Source organism: Schistocerca piceifrons, chromosome 7 (assembly GCF_021461385.2).
Source record: "Schistocerca piceifrons isolate TAMUIC-IGC-003096 chromosome 7, iqSchPice1.1, whole genome shotgun sequence".
NCBI lineage: Eukaryota > Metazoa > Arthropoda > Insecta > Orthoptera > Acrididae > Schistocerca > Schistocerca piceifrons.
The window spans coordinates 576733031-576754246 of NC_060144.1; the positions used below are offsets into that span (position 1 = coordinate 576733031).

The window sequence follows — 21216 nt, forward strand, 5'->3', positions numbered from 1 at the left end:
GTTGGATCTCACGGGGAGCGTGCAAGGGATAAGTCCCTGCTGACGCAATATCCTCCGTGCCATCGGTGGCTCAGACGGATAGAACGTCTGCCATGCAAGCAGGAGACTCCGGGTTCGAGTCCCGGTAGGGGCGCACATTATCAACATGTCCCCAGTGAAGAATATCAACGCCTGTTTGCAGCTAGGGTGTCTATTTAATTATCATTTCATTTCTAGAAAATCTGCATGGTAATCCACGGTATGTGTTCTTTCGGGAACAGATACTACCGTCATATACAGTTAAAATATGGCTTCCGGGCCATTGACCTTCTTGTGTGAACGCACACGCTATGCCCGAACTCGTACGGGACTTGGTAGATTAATCTGCCATGAGTAATGAGTATGATGGGCAAACATCTATTAGGCGCACTACGAATGTAGTGGTGTGGACATGTTGGGAATGTGGATCTCACAGGGAGCGTGCAAGGGATAAGTCCCTGCTGACGCAATATCCTCCGTGCCATCGGTGGCTCAGACGGAAAGAGCGTCTGCCATGCAAGTAGGAGATTCCGGGTTCGAGTACCGGACGGGGCGCACATTTTCAACATGTCCCCAGTGAAGAATATCAACGCCTGTTTGCAGCTAGGGTGTCTATTTAATAATCATTTCATTTCTAGCAAAGCTGCATGGTAATTCACGGTATGTGTTCTTTCGGGAACAGATACTACCGTCATATACAGCTATAATATGGCTCCCCGGCCATTGACCTTCTTGTGTGAACGCACACGCTATGCCCGAAATCGTACGGGACTTGGTACATTAATCTACCATGAGTAATGAGTATGATGGGCAAACATCTATTAGGCGCACTACGAATGTAGTGGTGTAAACATGTTGGGAATGTGGATCTCACGGGGAGCGTGCAAGGGATAAGTCCCTGCAGACGCAATATCCTCCGTGCCTTCGGTGGCTAAGACGGATAGAACGTCTGCCATGCAAGCAGGGGATTCCGGGTTCGAGTCCCGATAGGGGCGCACATTATCAACATGTCCCCAGTGAAGAATATCAACGCCTGTTTGCAGCTAGGGTGTCTATTTAATTATCATTTCATTTCTGGAATGGCTGCATGGTAATCCACGGTATGTGTTCTTTCGGGAACAGATACTACCGTCATATACAGTTAAAATATGGCTTCCCGGCCATTGACCTTCTTGTGTGAACGCACACGCTATGCCCGAACTCGTACGGGACTTGGTAGATTAATCTGCCACGAGTAATGAGTATGATGGGCAAACATCTATTAGTTGCACTACGAATGTAGTGGTGTGGACATGTTGGGAATGTGGATCTCACGGGGAGCGTGCAAGGGATACGTCCGTGCAGACGCAATGTCCTCCGTGCCCTCGGTGGCTCAGACGGATAGAGCGTCTGCCATGCAAGCAGGAGACTCCGGATTCGTGTCCCGGTCGGGGCGCACATTTTCAACATGTACCCACTAAAGAATATCAACGCCTGTTTGCAGCTAGGGTGTCTATTTAATTATCATTTCATTTCTAGCAAAGCTGCATGGTAATCCACGGTATGTGTTCTTTCAGGAACAGATACTACCGTCATATACAGTTAAAATATGGCTTCCCGGCCATTGACCTTCTTGTGTGAACGCACACGCGATGCCCGAACTCGTAAGGGACTTGATAGATTAATCTGCCATGAGTAATGAGTATGATGGGCAAACATCTATTAGGCGCACTACGAATGTAGTGGTGTGGACATGTTGGGAATGTGGATCTCACAGGGAGCGTGCAAGGGATAAGTCCCTGCTGACGCAATATCCTCCGTGCCATCGGTGGCTCAGACGGAAAGAGCGTCTGCCATGCAAGCAGGAGATTCCGGGTTCGAGTACCGGACGGGGCGCACATTTTCAACATGTCCCCAGTGAAGAATATCAACGCCTGTTTGCAGCTAGGGTGTCTATTTAATAATCATTTCATTTCTAGCAAAGCTGCATGGTAATTCACGGTATGTGTTCTTTCGGGAACAGATACTACCGTCATATACAGCTATAATATGGCTCCCCGGCCATTGACCTTCTTGTGTGAACGCACACGCTATGCCCGAAATCGTACGGGACTTGGTACATTAATCTACCACGAGTAATGAGTATGATGGGCAAACATCTATTAGGCGCACTACGAATGTAGTGGTGTAAACATGTTGGGAATGTGGATCTCACGGGGAGCGTGCAAGGGATAAGTCCCTGCAGACGCAATATCCTCCGTGCCTTCGGTGGCTAAGACGGATAGAACGTCTGCCATGCAAGCAGGGGATTCCGGGTTCGAGTCCCGATAGGGGCGCACATTATCAACATGTCCCCAGTGAAGAATATCAACGCCTGTTTGCAGCTAGGGTGTCTATTTAATTATCATTTCATTTCTGGAATAGCTGCATGGTAATCCACAGTATGTGTTCTTTCGGGAACAGATACTACCGTCATATACAGTTAAAATATGGCTTCCCGGCCATTGACCTTCTTGTGTGAACGCACACGCTATGCCCGAACTCGTACGGGACTTGGTAGATTAATCTGCCACGAGTAATGAGTATGATGGGCAAACATCTATTAGTTGCACTACGAATGTAGTGGTGTGGACATGTTGGGAATGTGGATCTCACGGGGAGCGTGCAAGGGATACGTCCGTGCAGACGCAATGTCCTCCGTGCCCTCGGTGGCTCAGACGGATAGAGCGTCTGCCATGCAAGCAGGAGACTCCGGATTCGTGTCCCGGTCGGGGCGCACATTTTCAACATGTACCCACTGAAGAATATCAACGCCTGTTTGCAGCTAGGGTGTCTATTTAATTATCATTTCATTTCTAGCAAAGCTGCATGGTAATCCACGGTATGTGTTCTTTCAGGAACAGATACTACCGTCATATACAGTTAAAATATGGCTTCCCGGCCATTGACCTTCTTGTGTGAACGCACACGCGATGCCCGAACTCGTAAGGGACTTGATAGATTAATCTGCCATGAGTAATGAGTATGATGGGCAAACATCTATTAGGCGCACTACGAATGTAGTGGTGTGGACATGTTGGGAATGTGGATCTCACGGGGAGCGTGCAAGGGATAAGTCAGTGCAGGCGCAATATCCTCCGTGTCCTCGGTGGCTCAGACGTATAGAGCGTCTGCCATGCAAGCAGGACATTCCGGCTTCGAGTCCCGGACCGGGCGCACATTTTCAACATGTCATCAGTGAAGAATATCAACGCCTGTTTGCAGCTAGGGTTTCTATTTAATTATCACTTCAATTCTAGCAAAGCTACATGGTAATCCACGGTATGTGTTCTTTGGGGGACAGATACTACCGTCATATACAGTTAAAATATGGCTTCCCAGCCAAAGACCTTCTTGTGTGAACACACTCGCTATGCCCGAACTCGTACTGGACTTGGTAGATTAATCTGCCACGAGTAATGAGTATGATGGGCAAACATCTATTAGGCGCACTACGAATGTATTGGTGAGGACATGTTGGGAATGTGGATCTCACGGGGAGCGTGCAAGGGATAAGTCCGTGCAGACGCAATATCCTCCATGCCCTCGGTGGTTCAGACGGAAAGAGCGCCTGCCATGCACGCAGCAGATTCCGGGTTCGAGTCCCGGTCGGGACGCAAATTTTCAACATGTCCCCAGTGAAGAATATCAACGCCTGTTTGCAGCTGGGGTGTCTATTTAATTATCATTTCATTTCTAGCAAAGCTGCATGGTAATCCACGGTATGTGTTCTTTCAGAAACAGATACTACCGTCATATACAGTTAAAATATGGCTTCCCAGCCATTGACCTTCTTGTGTGAACGCACACGCTATGCCCGAACTCGTACGGGACTTGGTAGATTAATCTGCCACGAGTAATGAGTATGATGGGCAAACATCTACTAGGCGCACTACGAATGTAGTGGTGTGGACATGTTGGGAATGTGGATCTCACAGGGAGCGTGCAAGGGATAAGTGCCTGCTGACGCAATATCCTCCGTGCCATCGGTGGCTCAGACGGAAAGAGCGTCTGCCATGCAAGCAGGAGATTCCGGGTTCGAGTACCGGACGGGGCGCACATTTTCAACATGTCCCCAGTGAAGAATATCAACGCCTGTTTGCAGCTAGGGTGTCTATTTAATTATCATTTCATTTCTAGCAAAGCTGCATGGTAATCCACGGTATGTGTTCTTTCAGGAACAGATACTACCGTCATATACAGTTAAAATATGGCTTCCCGGCCATTGACCTTCTTGTGTGAACGCACACGCGATGCCCGAACTCGTAAGGGACTTGGTAGATTAATCTGCCATGAGTAATGAGTATGATGGGCAAACATCTACTAGGCGCACTACGAATGTACTGGTGAGGACATGTTGGGAATGTGGATCTCACGGGGAGCGTGCAAGGGATAAGTCCGTGCAGACGCAATATCCTCCATGCCCTCGGTGGTTCAGACGGAAAGAGCGTCTGCCATGCACGCAGCAGATTCCGGGTTCGAATCCCGGTCGGGACGCAAATTTTCAACATGTCCCCAGTGAAGAATATCAACGCCTGTTTGCAGCTAGGGTGTCTATTTAATTATCATTTCATTTCTAGCAAAGCTGCATGGTAATCCACGGTATGTGTTCTTTCGGGAACAAATACTACCGTCATATACAGTTAAAATATGGCTTCCCAGCCATTGACCTTCTTGTGTGAACGCACACGCTATGCCTGAACTCGTAAGGGACTTGGTAGATTAATCTGCCACGAGTAATGAGTATGATGGGCAAACATCTATTAGGCGCACTACGAATGTACTGGTGAGGACATGTTGGGAATGTGGATCTCACGGGGAGCGTGCAAGGGATAAGTGCCTGCTGACGCAATATCCTCCGTGCCATCGGTGGCTCAGACGGAAAGAGCGTCTGCCATGCAAGCAGGAGATTCCGGGTTCGAGTACCGGACGGGGCGCACATTTTCAACATGTCCCCAGTGAAGAATATCAACGCCTGTTTGCAGCTAGGGTGTCTATTTAATTATCATTTCATTTCTAGCAAAGCTGCAAGGTAATCGACGGTATGTGTTCTTTCGGGAACACATACTACCGTCATATACAGTTAAAATATGGCTTCCCGGCCAATGACCATCTTGTGAGAACGCACACGCTATGCCCGAACTCGTACGGGACTTGGTACATTAATCTGCCACGAGTAATGGGTATGATGGGCAAACATCTATTAGGCGCACTACGAATGTAGTGGTGTGGACATGTTGGGAATGTGGATCTCACGGGGAGCGTGCAAGGGATACGTCCGTGCAGACGCAATGTCCTCCGTGCCCTCGGTGGCTCAGACGGATAGAGCGTCTGCCATGCAAGCAGGAGACTCCGGGTTCGAGTACCGGACGGGGCGCACATTTTCAACATGTCCCCAGTGAAGAATATCAACGCCTGTTTGCAGCTAGGGTGTCTATTTAATTATCATTTCATTTCTAGCAAAGCTGCATGGTAATCCACGGTATGTGTTCTTTCAGGAACAGATACTACCGTCATATACAGTTAAAATATGGCTTCCCGGCCATTGACCTTCTTGTGTGAACGCACACGCGATGCCCGAACTCGTAAGGGACTTGGTAGATTAATCTGCCATGAGTAATGAGTATGATGGGCAAACATCTATTAGGCGCACTACGAATGTACTGGTGAGGACATGTTGGGAATGTGGATCTCACGGGGAGCGTGCAAGGGATAAGTCCGTGCAGACGCAATATCCTCCATGCCCTCGGTGGTTCAGACGGAAAGAGCGTCTGCCATGCACGCAGCAGATTCCGGGTTCGAATCCCGGTCGGGACGCAAATTTTCAACATGTCCCCAGTGAAGAATATCAACGCCTGTTTGCAGCTAGGGTGTCTATTTAATTATCATTTCATTTCTAGCAAAGCTGCATGGTAATCCACGGTATGTGTTCTTTCGGGAACAAATACTACCGTCATATACAGTTAAAATATGGCTTCCCAGCCATTGACCTTCTTGTGTGAACGCACACGCTATGCCTGAACTCGTAAGGGACTTGGTAGATTAATCTGCCACGAGTAATGAGTATGATGGGCAAACATCTATTAGGCGCACTACGAATGTAGTGGTGTAAACATGTTGGGAATGTGGATCTCACAGGGAGCGTGCAAGGGATAAGTCCCTGCTGACGCAATATCCTCCGTGCCATCGGTGGCTCAGACGGAAAGAGCGTCTGCCATGCAAGCAGGAGATTCCGGGTTCGAGTCCCGATAGGGGCGCACATTATCAACATGTCCCCAGTGAAGAATATCAACGCCTGTTTGCAGCTAGGGTGTCTATTTAATTATCATTTCATTTCTAGCAAAGCTGCATGGTAATTCACGGTATGTGTTCTTTCGGGAACAGATACTACCGTCATATACAGCTATAATATGGCTCCCCGGCCATTGACCTTCTTGTGTGAACGCACACGCTATGCCCGAAATCGTACGGGACTTGGTACATTAATCTACCACGAGTAATAAGTATGATGGGCAAACATCTATCGGCGCACTACGAATGTAGTGGTGTGGACATGTTGGAATGTGGATCTCACGGGGAGCGTGCAAGGGATAAGTCCCTGCAGACGCAATATCCTCCGTGCCTTCGGTGGCTCAGACGGATAGAACGTCTGCCATGCAAGCAGGGGATTCCGGGTTCGAGTCCCGATAGGGGCGCACATTATCAACATGTCCCCAGTGAAGAATATCAACGCCTGTTTGCAGCTAGGGTGTCTATTTAATTATCATTTCATTTCTGGAATAGCTGCATGGTAATCCACGGTATGTGTTCTTTCGGGAACAGATACTACCGTCATATACAGTTAAAATATGGCTTCCCGGCCATTGACCTTCTTGTGTGAACGCACACGCTATGCCCGAACTCGTACGGGACTTGGTAGATTAATCTGCCACGAGTAATGAGTATGATGGGCAAACATCTATTAGTTGCACTACGAATGTACTGGTGAGGACATGTTGGAATGTGGATCTCACGGGGAGCGTGCAAGGGATACGTCCGTGCAGACGCAATGTCCTCCGTGCCACCGGTGGCTCAGACGGATAGAGCGTCTGCCATGCAGGCAGGAGACTCCGGATTTGAGTCCCGGTCGGGGCGCACTATTTCAACATGTACCCAGTGAAGAATATCAACGCCTGTTTGCAGCTAGGGTGTCTATTTAATTATCATTTCATTTCTAGCAAAGCTGCATGGTAATCCACGGTATGTGTTCTTTCAGAAACAGATACTACCGTCATATACAGTTAAAATATGGCTTCCCAGCCATTGACCTTCTTGTGTGAACGCACACGCTATGCCCGAACTCGTACGGGACTTGGTAGATTAATCTGCCACGAGTAATGAGTATGATGGGCAAACATCTATTAGGCACGCTACGAATGTAGTGGTGTGGACATGTTGGGAATGTGGATCTCACAGGGAGCGTGCAAGGGATAAGTCCCTGCTGACGCAATATCCTCCGTGCCATCGGTGGCTCAGACGGAAAGAGCGTCTGCCATGCAAGCAGGAGATTCCGGGTTCGAGTACCGGACGGGGCGCACATTTTCAACATGTCCCCAGTGAAGAATATCAACGCCTGTTTGCAGCTAGGGTGTCTATTTAATTATCATTTCATTTCTAGCAAAGCTGCATGGTAATTCACGGTATGTGTTCTTTCGGGAACAGATACTACCGTCATGTACAGCTATAATATGGCTCCCCGGCCATTGACCTTCTTGTGTGAACGCACACGCTATGCCCGAAATCGTACGGGACTTGGTACATTAATCTACCACGAGTAATAAGTATGATGGGCAAACATCTATCGGCGCACTACGAATGTAGTGCTGTGGACATGTTGGAATGTGGATCTCACGGGGAGCGTGCAAGGGATAAGTCCCTGCAGACGCAATATCCTCCGTGCCTTCGGTGGCTCAGACGGATAGAACGTCTGCCATGCAAGCAGGGGATTCCGGGTTCGAGTCCCGATAGGGGCGCACATTATCAACATGTCCCCAGTGAAGAATATCAACGCCTGTTTGCAGCTAGGGTGTCTATTTAATTATCATTTCATTTCTGGAATAGCTGCATGGTAATCCACGGTATGTGTTCTTTCGGGAACAGATACTACCGTCATATACAGTTAAAATATGGCTTCCCGGCCATGGCCATCTTGTGTGAACGCACACGCTATGCCCGAACTCGTACGGGACTTGGTAGATTTATCTGCCACGAGTAATGAGTATGATGGGCAAACATCTATTAGTTGCACTACGAATGTAGTGGTGTGGACATGTTGGGAATGTGGATCTCACGGGGAGCGTGCAAGGGATACGTCCGTGCAGACGCAATGTGCTCCGTGCCCTCGGTGGCTCAGACGGATAGAGCGTCTGCCATGCAAGCAGGAGACTCCGGATTCGTGTCCCGGTCGGGGCGCACATTTTCAACATGTACCCAGTGAAGAATATCAACGCCTGTTTGCAGCTAGGGTGTCTATTTAATTATCATTTCATTTCTAGCAAAGCTGCATGGTAATCCACGGTATGTGTTCTTTCAGGAACAGATACTACCGTCATATACAGTTAAAATATGGCTTCCCGGCCATTGACCTTCTTGTGTGAACGCACACGCGATGCCCGAACTCGTAAGGGACTTGGTAGATTAATCTGCCATGAGTAATGAGTATGATGGGCAAACATCTATTAGGCGCACTACGAATGTAGTGGTGTGGACATGTTGGGAATGTGGATCTCACGGGGAGCGTGCAAGGGATAAGTCAGTGCAGGCGCAATATCCTCCGTGTCCTCGGTGGCTCAGACGGATAGAGCGTCTGCCATGCAAGCAGGAGATTCCGGGTTCGAGTCCCGGACCGGGCGCACATTTTCAACATGTCCCCAGTGAAGAATATCAACGCCTGTTTGCAGCTAGGGTTTCTATTTAATTATCACTTCAATTCTAGCAAAGCTACATGGTAATCCACGGTATGTGTTCTTTGGGGGACAGATACTACCGTCATATACAGTTAAAATATGGCTTCCCAGCCAAAGACCTTCTTGTGTGAACACACTCGCTATGCCCGAACTCGTACGGGACTTGGTAGATTAATCTGCCACGAGTAATGAGTATGATGGGCAAACATCTATTAGGCGCACTACGAATGTACTGGTGAGGACATGTTGGGAATGTGGATCTCACGGGGAGCGTGCAAGGGATAAGTCCGTGCAGACGCAATATCCTCCATGCCCTCGGTGGTTCAGACGGAAAGAGCGTCTGCGATGCACGCAGCAGATTCCGGGTTCGAGTCCCGGTCGGGACGCAAATTTTCAACATGTCCCCAGTGAAGAATATCAACGCCTGTTTGCAGCTAGGGTGTCTATTTAATTATCATTTCATTTCTAGCAAAGCTGCATGGTAATCGACGGTATGTGTTCTTTCGGGAACACATACTACCGTCATATACAGTTAAAATATGGCTTCCCGGCCAATGACCATCTTGTGAGAACGCATACGCTATGCCCGAACTCGTACGGGACTTGGTAGATTAATCTGCCACGAGTAATGAGTATGATGGGCAAACATCTATTAGGCGCACTACGAATGTAGTGGTGTGGACATGTTGGGAATGTGGATCTCACGGGGAGCGTGCAAGGGATACGTCCGTGCAGACGCAATGTCCTCCGTGCCCTCGGTGGCTCAGACGGATAGAGCGTGTGTCATGCAAGCAGGGGATTCCGGGTTCGAGTCCCGATAGGGGCGCACATTATCAACATGTCCCCAGTGAAGAATATCAACGCCTGTTTGCAGCTAGGGTGTCTATTTAATTATCATTTCATTTCTGGAATAGCTGCACGGTAATCCACGGTATGTGTTCTTTCGGGAACAGATACTACCGTCATATACAGTTAAAATATGGCTTCCCGGCCATTGACCTTCTTGTGTGAACGCACACGCTATGCCCGAACTCGTACGGGACTTGGTAGATTAATCTGCCACGAGTAATGAGTATGATGGGCAAACATCTATTAGTTGCACTACGAATGTAGTGGTGTGGACATGTTGGGAATGTGGATCTCACGGGGAGCGTGCAAGGGATACGTCCGTGCAGACGCAATGTCCTCTGTGCCCTCGGTGGCTCAGACGGATAGAGCGTCTGCCATGCAAGCAGGAGACTCCGGATTCGAGTCCCGGTCGGGGCGCACATTTTCAACATGTACCCAGTGAAGAATATCAACGCCTGTTTGCAGCTAGGGTGTCTATTTAATTATCATTTCATTTCTAGCAAAGCTGCATGGTAATCCACGGTATGTGTTCTTTCAGGAACAGATACTACCGTCATATACAGTTAAAATATGGCTTCCCGGCCATTGACCTTCTTGTGTGAACGCACACGCGATGCCCGAACTCGTAAGGGACTTGGTAGATTAATCTGCCATGAGTAATGAGTATGATGGGCAAACATCTATTAGGCGCACTACGAATGTAGTGGTGTGGACATGTTGGGAATGTGGATCTCACGGGGAGCGTGCAAGGGATAAGTCCGTGCAGGCGCAATATCCTCCGTGTCCTCGGTGGCTCAGACGGATAGAGCGTCTGCCATGCACGCAGCAGATTCCGGGTTCGAGTCCCGGTCGGGACGCACATTTTCAACATGTCCCCAGTGAAGAATATCAACGCCTGTTTGCAGCTAGGGTGTCTATTTAATTATCATTTCATTTCTAGCAAAGCTGCATGGTAATCCACGGTATGTGTTCTTTCGGGAACAGATACTACCGTCATGTACAGTTAAAATATGGCTTCCTGGCCATTGACCTTCTTGTGTGAACACACACGCTATGCCCGAACTCGTACGGGACTTGGTAGATTAATCTGCCATGAGTAATGAGTATGATGGGCAAACATCTATTAGTTGCACTACGAATGTAGTGGTGTGGACATGTTGGGAATGTGGATCTCACGGGGAGCGTGCAAGGGATACGTCCGTGCAGACGCAATGTCCTCCGTGCCCTCGGTGGCTCAGACGGATAGAGCGTCTGCCATGCAAGCAGGAGACTCCGGATTCGAGTCCCGGTCGGGGCGCACATTTTCAACATGTACCCAGTGAAGAATATCAACGCCTGTTTGCAGCTAGGGTGTCTATTTAATTATCATTTCATTTCTAGCAAAGCTGCATGGTAATCCACGGTATGTGTTCTTTCAGGAACAGATACTACCGTCATATACAGTTAAAATATGGCTTCCCGGCCATTGACCTTCTTGTGTGAACGCACACGCGATGCCCGAACTCGTAAGGGACTTGGTAGATTAATCTGCCATGAGTAATGAGTATGATGGGCAAACATCTATTAGGCGCACTACGAATGTAGTGGTGTGGACATGTTGGGAATGTGGATCTCACGGGGAGCGTGCAAGGGATAAGTCCGTGCAGGCGCAATATCCTCCGTGTCCTCGGTGGCTCAGACGGATAGAGCGTCTGCCATGCACGCAGCAGATTCCGGGTTCGAGTCCCGGTCGGGACGCACATTTTCAACATGTCCCCAGTGAAGAATATCAACGCCTGTTTGCAGCTAGGGTGTCTATTTAATTATCATTTCATTTCTAGCAAAGCTGCATGGTAATCCACGGTATGTGTTCTTTCGGGAACAGATACTACCGTCATGTACAGTTAAAATATGGCTTCCCGGCCATTGACCTTCTTGTGTGAACACACACGCTATGCCCGAACTCGTACGGGACTTGGTAGATTAATCTGCCACGAGTAATGATTATGATGGGCAAACATCTATTAGGCGCACTACGAATGTAGTGGTGTGGACATGTTGGGTATGTGGATCTCACGGGGAGCGTGCAAGGGATAAGTTCCTGCAGACGCAATATCCTCCGAGCCTTCGGTGGCTCAGACGGATAGAGCGTCTGCCATGCAAGCAGGAGATTCCGGGTTCGAGTCCCGGTCGGGACGCACATTTTCAACATGTCCCCAGTGAAGAATATCAACGACTGTTTGCAGCTATGGTGTCTATTTAATTATCATTTCATTTCTAGCAAAGCTGCATGGTAATCCACGGTATGTGTTCTTTCGGGAACAGATACTACCGTCATATACAGTTAAAATATGGCTTCCCGGCCAATGACCTTCTTGTGTGAACGCACACGCTATGCCCGAACTCGTACGGGACTTGGTAGATTAATCTGCCACGAGTAATGAGTATGATGGGCAAACATCTATTAGGCGCACTACGAATGTAGTGGTGTGGACATGTTGGGAATGTGGATCTCACGGGGAGCGTGCAAGGGATAAGTCCGTGCAGACGCAATATCCTCCGTGCCCTCGGTGGCTCAGACGGAAAGAGCGTCTGAGATTCACGCAGCAGATTCCGGGTTCGAGTCCCGGTCGGGACGCACATTTTCAACATGTCCCCAGTGAAGAATATCAACGCCTGTTTGCAGCTAGGGTGTCTATTTAATTATCATTTCATTTCTAGCAAAGCTGCATGGTAATCGACGGTATGTGTTCTTTCGGGAACATATACTACCGTCATATACAGTTAAAATATGGCTTCCCGGCCAATGACCTTCTTGTGAGAACGCACACGCTATGCCCGAACTCGTACGGGACTTGGTACATTAATCTGCCACGAGTAATGAGTATGATGGGCAAACATCTATTAGGCGCACTACGAATGTAGTGGTGTGGACATGTTGGGAATGTGGATCTCACGGGGAGCGTGCAAGGGATAAGTCCGTGCAGACGCAAGATCCTCCCTGCCTACGGTGGCTCAGACGGAAAGAGCGTCTGCCATGCACGCAGCAGATTCCGGGTTCGAGTCCCGGTCGGGACGCACATTTTCAACATGTCCCCAGTGAAGAATATCAACGCCTGTTTGCAGCTAGGGTGTCTATTTAATTATCATTTCATTTCTAGCAAAGCTGCATGGTTATCCACGGTATGTGTTCTTTCGGGAACAGATACTACCGTCATATACAGTTAAAATATGGCTTCCCGGCCAATGACCTTCTTGTGTGAACACACACGCTATGCCCGAACTCGTACGGGACTTGGTAGATTAATCTGCCACGAGTAATGAGTATGATGGGCAAACATCTATTAGGCGCACTACGAATGTAGTGGTGTGGACATGTTGGGAATGTGGATTTCACGGGGTGCGTGCAAGGGATAAGTCCGTGCAGACGCAATATCCTCCGTGCCTACGGTGGCTCAGACGGATAGAGCGTCTGCCATGTAAACAGGAGATTCCGGGTTCGAGTCCCGGTCGGGGCGCACATTTTCAACAGGTCCCCAGTGAAAAATATCAACGCCTGTTTGCAGCTAGGGTGTCTATTTAATTATCATTTCATTTCTAGCAAAGCTGCATGGTAATCCACGGTATGTGTTCTTTCGGGAACAGATACTACCGTCATGTACAGTTAAAATATGGCTTCCCGGCCATTGACCTTCTTGTGTGAACACACACGCTATGCCCGAACTCGTACGGGACTTGGTAGATTAATCTGCCACGAGTAATGATTATGATGGGCAAACATCTATTAGGCGCACTACGAATGTAGTGGTGTGGACACGTTGGGTATGTGGATCTCACGGGGAGCGTGCAAGGGATAAGTTCCTGCGGCCGCAATATCCTCCGTGCCTTCGGTGGCTCAGACGGATAGAGCGTCTGCCATGCAAGCAGGAGATTCCGGGTTCGAGTCCCGGTCGGGACGCACATTTTCAACATGTCCCCAGTGAAGAATATCAACGACTGTTTGCAGCTATGGTGTCTATTTAATTATCATTTCATTTCTAGCAAAGCTGCATGGTAATCCACGGTATGTGTTCTTTCGGGAACAGATACTACCGTCATATACAGTTAAAATATGGCTTCCCGGCCAATGACCTTCTTGTGTGAACGCACACGCTATGCCCGAACTCGTACGGGACTTGGTAGATTAATCTGCCACGAGTAATGAGTATGATGGGCAAACATCTATTAGGCGCACTACGAATGTAGTGGTGTGGACATGTTGGGAATGTGGATTTCACGGGGTGCGTGCAAGGGATAAGTCCGTGCAGACGCAATATCCTCCGTGCCTACGGTGGCTCAGACGGATTGAGCGTCTGCCATGCAAGCAGGAGATTCCGGGTTCGAGTCCCGGTCGGGACACACATTTTCAACATGTCCCCAGTGAAGAATATCAACGCCTGTTTGCAGCTAGGGTGTCTATTTAATTATCATTTCACTTCTAGCAAAGCTGCATGGTAATCCACGGTATGTGTTCTTTCGGGAACAAATACTACCGTCATATACAGTTAAAATATGGCTTCCCGGCCAATGACCTTCTTGTGAGAACGCACACGCTATGCACGAACTCGTACGGGACTTGGTAGATTAATCTGCCACGAGTAATGAGTATGATGGGCAAACATCTATTAGGCGCACTACGAATGTAGTTGTGTGGACAGGTTGGGAGTGTTGATCTCACGGGGAGCGTGCAAGGGATACGTCCCTGCAGACGCAATATCCTCCGTGCCTTCGGTGGCTCAGACGGATAGAACGCCTGCCATGCAAGCAGGAGATTCCGGGTTCGAGTCCCGGTCGGGGCGCACATTTTCAACATGTCCCCAGTGAAGAATTTCAACGCCTCTTTGCAGCTAGGGTGTCTATTTAATTATCATTTCATTTCTAGCAAAGCTGCATGGTAATCCACGGTATGTGTTCTTTCGGGAACAGATACTACCGTCATGTACAGTTAAAATATGGCTTCCCGGCCATTGACCTTCTTGTGGGAACACACACGCTATGCCCGAACTCGTACGGGACTTGGTAGATTAATCTGCCACGAGTAATGATTATGATGGGCAAACATCTATTAGGCGCACTACGAATGTAGTGGTGTGGACTTGTTGGGAATCTGGATCTCATGGGGAGCGTGCAAGGGATAAGTCCCTGCAGACGCAATATCCTCCGTGCCCTCGGTGGCTCAGACGGAAAGAGCGGCTGCCATGCAAGCAGGAGATTCCGGGTTCGAGTCCTGGTTGGGGCGCACATTTTCAACATGTCCCCAGTGAAGAATATCAACGTCTGTTTGCAGCTAGGGTGCCTATTTAATTATCATTTCATTTCTAGCAAAGCTGCATGGTAATCCACGGTATATGTTCTTTCGGCAACAGATACTACCGCCATATACAGTTAAAATATGGCTTCCCGGCCATTGACCTTCTTGTGTGAACGCACACGCTATGCCCGAACTCGTACGGGACTTGGTAGATTAATCTGCCACGACTATTGAGTATGATGGGCAAACATCTATTAGGCGCACTACGAATGTAGTGGTGTGGACATGTTGGGCATGTGGATCTCACGGGGAGCGTGCAAGGGATAAGTCCCTGCAGACGCAATATCCTCCGTGCCTTCGGTGGCTCAGACGGATAGAGCGTATGCCATGCAAGCAGGAGATTCCGGGTTCGAGTCCCGGTCGGGACGCACATTTTCAACATGTCCCCAGTGAAGAATATCAACGCCTGTTTGCAGCTATGGTGTCTATTTAATTATCATTTCATTTCTAGCAAAGCTGCATGGTAATCCATGGTATGTGTTCTTTCGGGAACAGATACTACCGTCATATACAGTTAAAATATGGCTTCCCGGCCAATGACTTTCTTGTGTGAACGCACACGCTATGCCCGAACTCGTACGGGACTTGGTAGATTAATCTGCCACGAGTAATGAGTATGATGGGCAAACATCTATTAGGCGCACTACGAATGTAGTGGTGTGGACATGTTGGGATTGTGGATCTCACGGGGTGCGTGCAAGGGATAAGTCCGTGCAGACGCAATATCCTCCGTGCCTACGGTGGCTCACACGGATAGAGCGTCTGCCATGCAAGCAGGAGATTCCGGGTTCGAGTCCCGGTCGGGACACACATTTTCAACATGTCCCCAGTGAAGAATATCAACGCCTGTTTGCAGCTAGGGTGTCTATTTAATTATCATTTCACTTCTAGCAAAGCTGCATGGTAATCCACGGTATGTGTTCTTTCGGGAACATATACTACCGTCATATACAGTTAAAATATGGCTTCCCGGCCAATGACATTCTTGTGAGAACGCACACGCTATGCCCGAACTCGTACGGGACTTGGTACATTAATCTGCCACGAGTAATGAGTATGATGGGCAAACATCTATTAGGCGCACTACGAATGTAGTGGTGTGGACATGTTGGGATTGTGGATCTCACGGGGAGCGTGCAAGGGATAAGTCCGTGCAGACGTAATATCCTCCGTGCCTACGGTGGCTCAGACGGAAGGAGCGTCTGCCATGCAAGCAGGAGATTCCGGGTTCGAGTCCCGGTCGGGACGCACATTTTCAACATGTCCCCAGTGAAGAATATCAACGCCTGTTTGCAGCTATGGTGTCTATTTAATTATCATTTCATTTCTAGCAAAGCTGCATGGTAATCCATGGTATGTGTTCTTTCGGGAACAGATACTACCGTCATATACAGTTAAAATATGGCTTCCCGGCCAATGACTTTTTTGTGTGAACACACACGCTATGCCCGAACTCGTACGGGACTTGGTAGATTAATCTGCCACGAGTAATGAGTATGATGGGCAAACATCTATTAGGCGCACTACGAATGTAGTGGTGTGGACATGTTGGGATTGTGGATCTCACGGGGTGCGTGCAAGGGATAAGTCCGTGCAGACGCAATATCCTCCGTGCCTACGGTGGCTCACACGGATAGAGCGTCTGCCATGCAAGCAGGAGATTCCGGGTTCGAGTCCCGGTCGGGACACACATTTTCAACATGTCCCCAGTGAAGAATATCAACGCCTGTTTGCAGCTAGGGTGTCTATTTAATTATCATTTCACTTCTAGCAAAGCTGCATGGTAATCCACGGTATGTGTTCTTTCGGGAACATATACTACCGTCATATACAGTTAAAATATGGCTTCCCGGCCAATGACCTTCTTGTGAGAACGCACACGCTATGCCCGAACTCGTACGGGACTTGGTACATTAATCTGCCACGAGTAATGAGTATGATGGGCAAACATCTATTAGGCGCACTACGAATGTAGTTGTGTGGACATGTTGGGAATGTGGATCTCACGGGGAGCGTGCAAGGGATAAGTCCGTGCAGACGTAATATCCTCCGTGCCTACGGTGGCTCAGACGGAAGGAGCGTCTGCCATGCACGCAGCAGATTCCGGGTTCGAGTCCCGGTCGGGACGCACATTTTCAACATGTCCCCAGTGAAGAATATCAACGCCTGTTTGCAGCTAGGGTGTCTATTTAATTATCATTTCACTTCTAGCAAAGCTGCATGGTAATCCACGGTATGTGTTCTTTCGGGAACATATACTACCGTCATATACAGTTAAAATATGGCTTCCCGGGCAATGACCTTCTTGTGAGAACGCACACGCTATGCCCGAACTCGTACGGGACTTGGTACATTAATCTGCCACGAGTAATGAGTATGATGGGCAAACATCTATTAGGCGCACTACGAATGTAGTTGTGTGGACATGTTGGGAATGTGGATTTCACGGGGTGCGTGCAAGGGATAAGTCCGTGCAGACGCAATATCCTCCGTGCCTACGGTGGCTCAGATGGATAGAGCGTCTGCCATGTAAACAGGAGATTCCGGGTTCGAGTCCCGGTCGGGGCGCACATTTTCAACAGGTCCCCAGTGAAAAATATCAACGCCTGTTTGCAGCTAGGGTGTCTATTTAATTATCATTTCATTTCTAGCAAAGCTGCATGGTAATCCACGGTATGTGTTCTTTCGGGAACAGATACTACCGTCATGTACAGTTAAAATATGGCTTCCCGGCCATTGACCTTCTTGTGTGAACACACACGCTATGCCCGAACTCGTACGGGACTTGGTAGATTAATCTGCCACGAGTAATGAATATGATGGGCAAACATCTATTAGGCGCACTACGAATGTAGTGGTGTGGACACGTTGGGTATGTGGATCTCACAGGGAGCGTGCAAGGGATAAGTTCCTGCAGACGCAATATCCTCCGTGCCTTCGGTGGCTCAGACGGATAGAGCGTCTGCCATGCAAGCAGGAGATTCCGGGTTCGAGTCCCGGTCGGGACGCACATTTTCAACATGTCCCCAGTGAAGAATATCAACGACTGTTTGCAGCTATGGTGTCTATTTAATTATCATTTCATTTCTAGCAAAGCTGCATGGTAATCCACGGTATGTGTTCTTTCGGGAACAGATACTACCGTCATATACAGTTAAAATATGGCTTCCCGGCCAATGACCTTCTTGTGTGAACGCACACGCTATGCCCGAACTCGTACGGGACTTGGTAGATTAATCTGCCACGAGTAATGAGTATGATGGGCAAACATCTATTAGGCGCACTACGAATGTAGTGGTGTGGACATGTTGGGAATGTGGATCTCACGGGGTGCGTGCAAGGGATAAGTCCGTGCAGACGCAATATCCTCCGTGCCTACGGTGGCTCAGACGGATAGAGCGTCTGCCATGCAAGCAGGAGATTCCGGGTTCGAGTCCCGGTCGGGACACACATTTTCAACATGTCCCCAGTGAAGAATATCAACGCCTGTTTGCAGCTAGGGTGTCTATTTAATTATCATTTCATTTCTAGCAAAGCTGCATGGTAATCCACGGTATGTGTTCTTTCGGGAACAAATACTACCGACATATACAGTTAAAATATGGCTTCCCGGCCAATGACCTTCTTGTGAGAACGCACACGCTATGCACGAACTCGTACGGGACTTGGTAGATTAATCTGCCACGAGTAATGATTATGATGGGCAAACATCTATTAGGCGCACTACGAATGTAGTTGTGTGGACATGTTGGGAGTGTTGATCTCACGGGGAGCGTGCAAGGGATAAGTCCCGGCAGACGCAATATCCTCCGTGCTTTCGGTGGCTCAGACGGATGGAACGTCTGCCATGCAAGCAGGAGATTCCGGGTTCGAGTCCCGGTCGGGGCGCACATTTTCAACATGTCCCCAGTGAAGAATTTCAACGTCTCTTTGCAGCTAGGGTGTCTATTTAATTATCATTTCATTTCTAGCAAAGCTGCATGGTAATCCACGGTATGTGTTCTTTCGGGAACAGATACTACCGTCATATACAGTTAAAATATGGCTTCCCGGCTATTGACCTTCTTGTGTGAACGCACACGCTATGCCCGAACTCGTTCGGGACTTGGTAGATTAATCTGCCACGAGTAATGAGTATGATGGGGAAACATGTATTAGGCGCACCACGAATGTAGTGGTGGGGACATGTTGGGAATGTGGATCCCACGGGGAGCGTGCAAGGGATAAGTCCGTGCAGACGCAATATCCTCCGTGCTTTCGGTGGCTCAGACGGATAGAACGTCTGCCATGCAAGCAGGAGATTACGGGTTCGAGTCCCGGTCGGGGCGCACATTTTCAACATGTCCCCAGTGAAGAATTTCAACGCCTGTTTGCAGCTAGGGTGTCTATTTAATTATCATTTCATTTCTAGCAAATCTGCATGGTAATCCACGGTATGTGTTCTTTCGGGAACAGATACTACCGTCATATACAGTTAAAATATGGCTTCCCAGCCCTTGACCTTCTTGTGTGAACGCACACGCTATGCCCGAACTCGTACGGGACTTGGTAGATTAATCTGCCACGAGTAATGAGTATGATGGGCAAACATCTATTAGGCGCACCACGAATGTAGTGGTGTGGACATGTTGGGAATGTGGATCTCACGGTGAGCATGCAAGGGATAAGTCCCTGCAGGCGCAATATCCTCTGTGCCTTCGGTGGCTCAGACGGATAGAGCGTCTGCCATGCAAGCAGAAGATTCCGGGTTCGAGTCCCGGTCGGGACGCACATTTTCAACATGTCCCCAGTGAAGAATATCAACGCCTGTTTGCAGCTAGGATGTCTATTTAATTATCATTTCATTTCTAGCAAAGCTGCATGGTAATCCACGGTATGTGTTCTTTCGGGAACAGATACTACCGTCATATACAGTTATAATATGGCTTCCCGGCCATTGACCTTCTTGTGTGAACGATTACGCTATGCCCGAACTCGTCCGGGACTTGGTAGATTAATCTGCAACGAGTAATGAGTATGATGGGGAAACATCTATTAGGCGCACCACGAATGTAGTGGTGTGGACATGTTGGGAATGTGGATCTCACGGGGAGCGTGCAAGGGATAAGTCCCTGCAGACGCAATATCCTCCGTGCCTTCGGTGGCTCAGACGGATAGAACGTCTGCCATGCATGCAGGAGATTCCGGGTTCGAGTCCCGGTCGGGGCGCACATTTTCAACATGTCCCCAGTGAAGAATTTCAACGCCTCTTTGCAGCTAGGGTGTCTATTTAATTATCATTTCATTTCTAGCAAAGCTGCATGGTAATCCACGGTATGTGTTCTTTCGGGAACAGATACTACCGTCATATACAGTTAAAATATGGCTTCCCGGCCATTGACCTTCTTGTGTGAACGCACACGCTATGCCCGAACTCGTACGGGACTTGGTAGATTAATCTGCCACGAGTAATGAGTATGATGGGCAAACATCAATTAAGCGCACTACGAATGTTGTGGTGTGCACATGTTGGGAATGTGGATTTCACGGGGAGCGTGCAAGGGATAAGTCCGTGCAGACGCAATTTCCTCCGTGCCCTCGGTGGCTCTGACGGATAGAGCGTCTGCCATGCAACCAGGAGTTTGCGGGTTCGAGTCCCGGTCGGGACGCACATTTTCAACATGTCCCCAGTGAAGAATATCAACGCCTGTTTGCAGCTAGGGTGTCTATTTAATTATCATTTCATTTCTAGTAAAGCTGCATGGTATTCCACGGTATGTGTTCTTTCGGGAACAGATACTACCATCATATACAGTTATAATATGGCTTCCCAGCCCTTGACCTTCTTGTGTGAACGCACACGCTATGCCCGAACTCGTACGTTACTTGGTAGATTAATTTGCTACGAGTATTGAGTATGATGGGCAAACATCTATTAGGCGCACTACAAATGTAGTTGTGTGGACATGTTGGGTATGTGGATCTCACGGGGAGCGTGCAAGGGACAAGTTCCTGCAGACGCAATATCCTCCGTGCCTTCGGTGGCTCAGACGGATAGAGCGTCTGCCATGCAAGCAG

The 21216-nt window shown here is 48.7% G+C and overlaps 1 non-coding gene across 1 annotated transcript; it reads left to right on the forward strand.

The window, feature by feature from the left end:
* The first annotated feature begins 19852 nt into the window (after nucleotides 1-19852).
* On the forward strand, nucleotides 19853-19927 carry Trnaa-ugc. The gene has a single exon. It is a non-coding gene; the product is annotated as a tRNA-Ala (tRNA).
* The last annotated feature ends 1289 nt before the right edge of the window (nucleotides 19928-21216 follow it).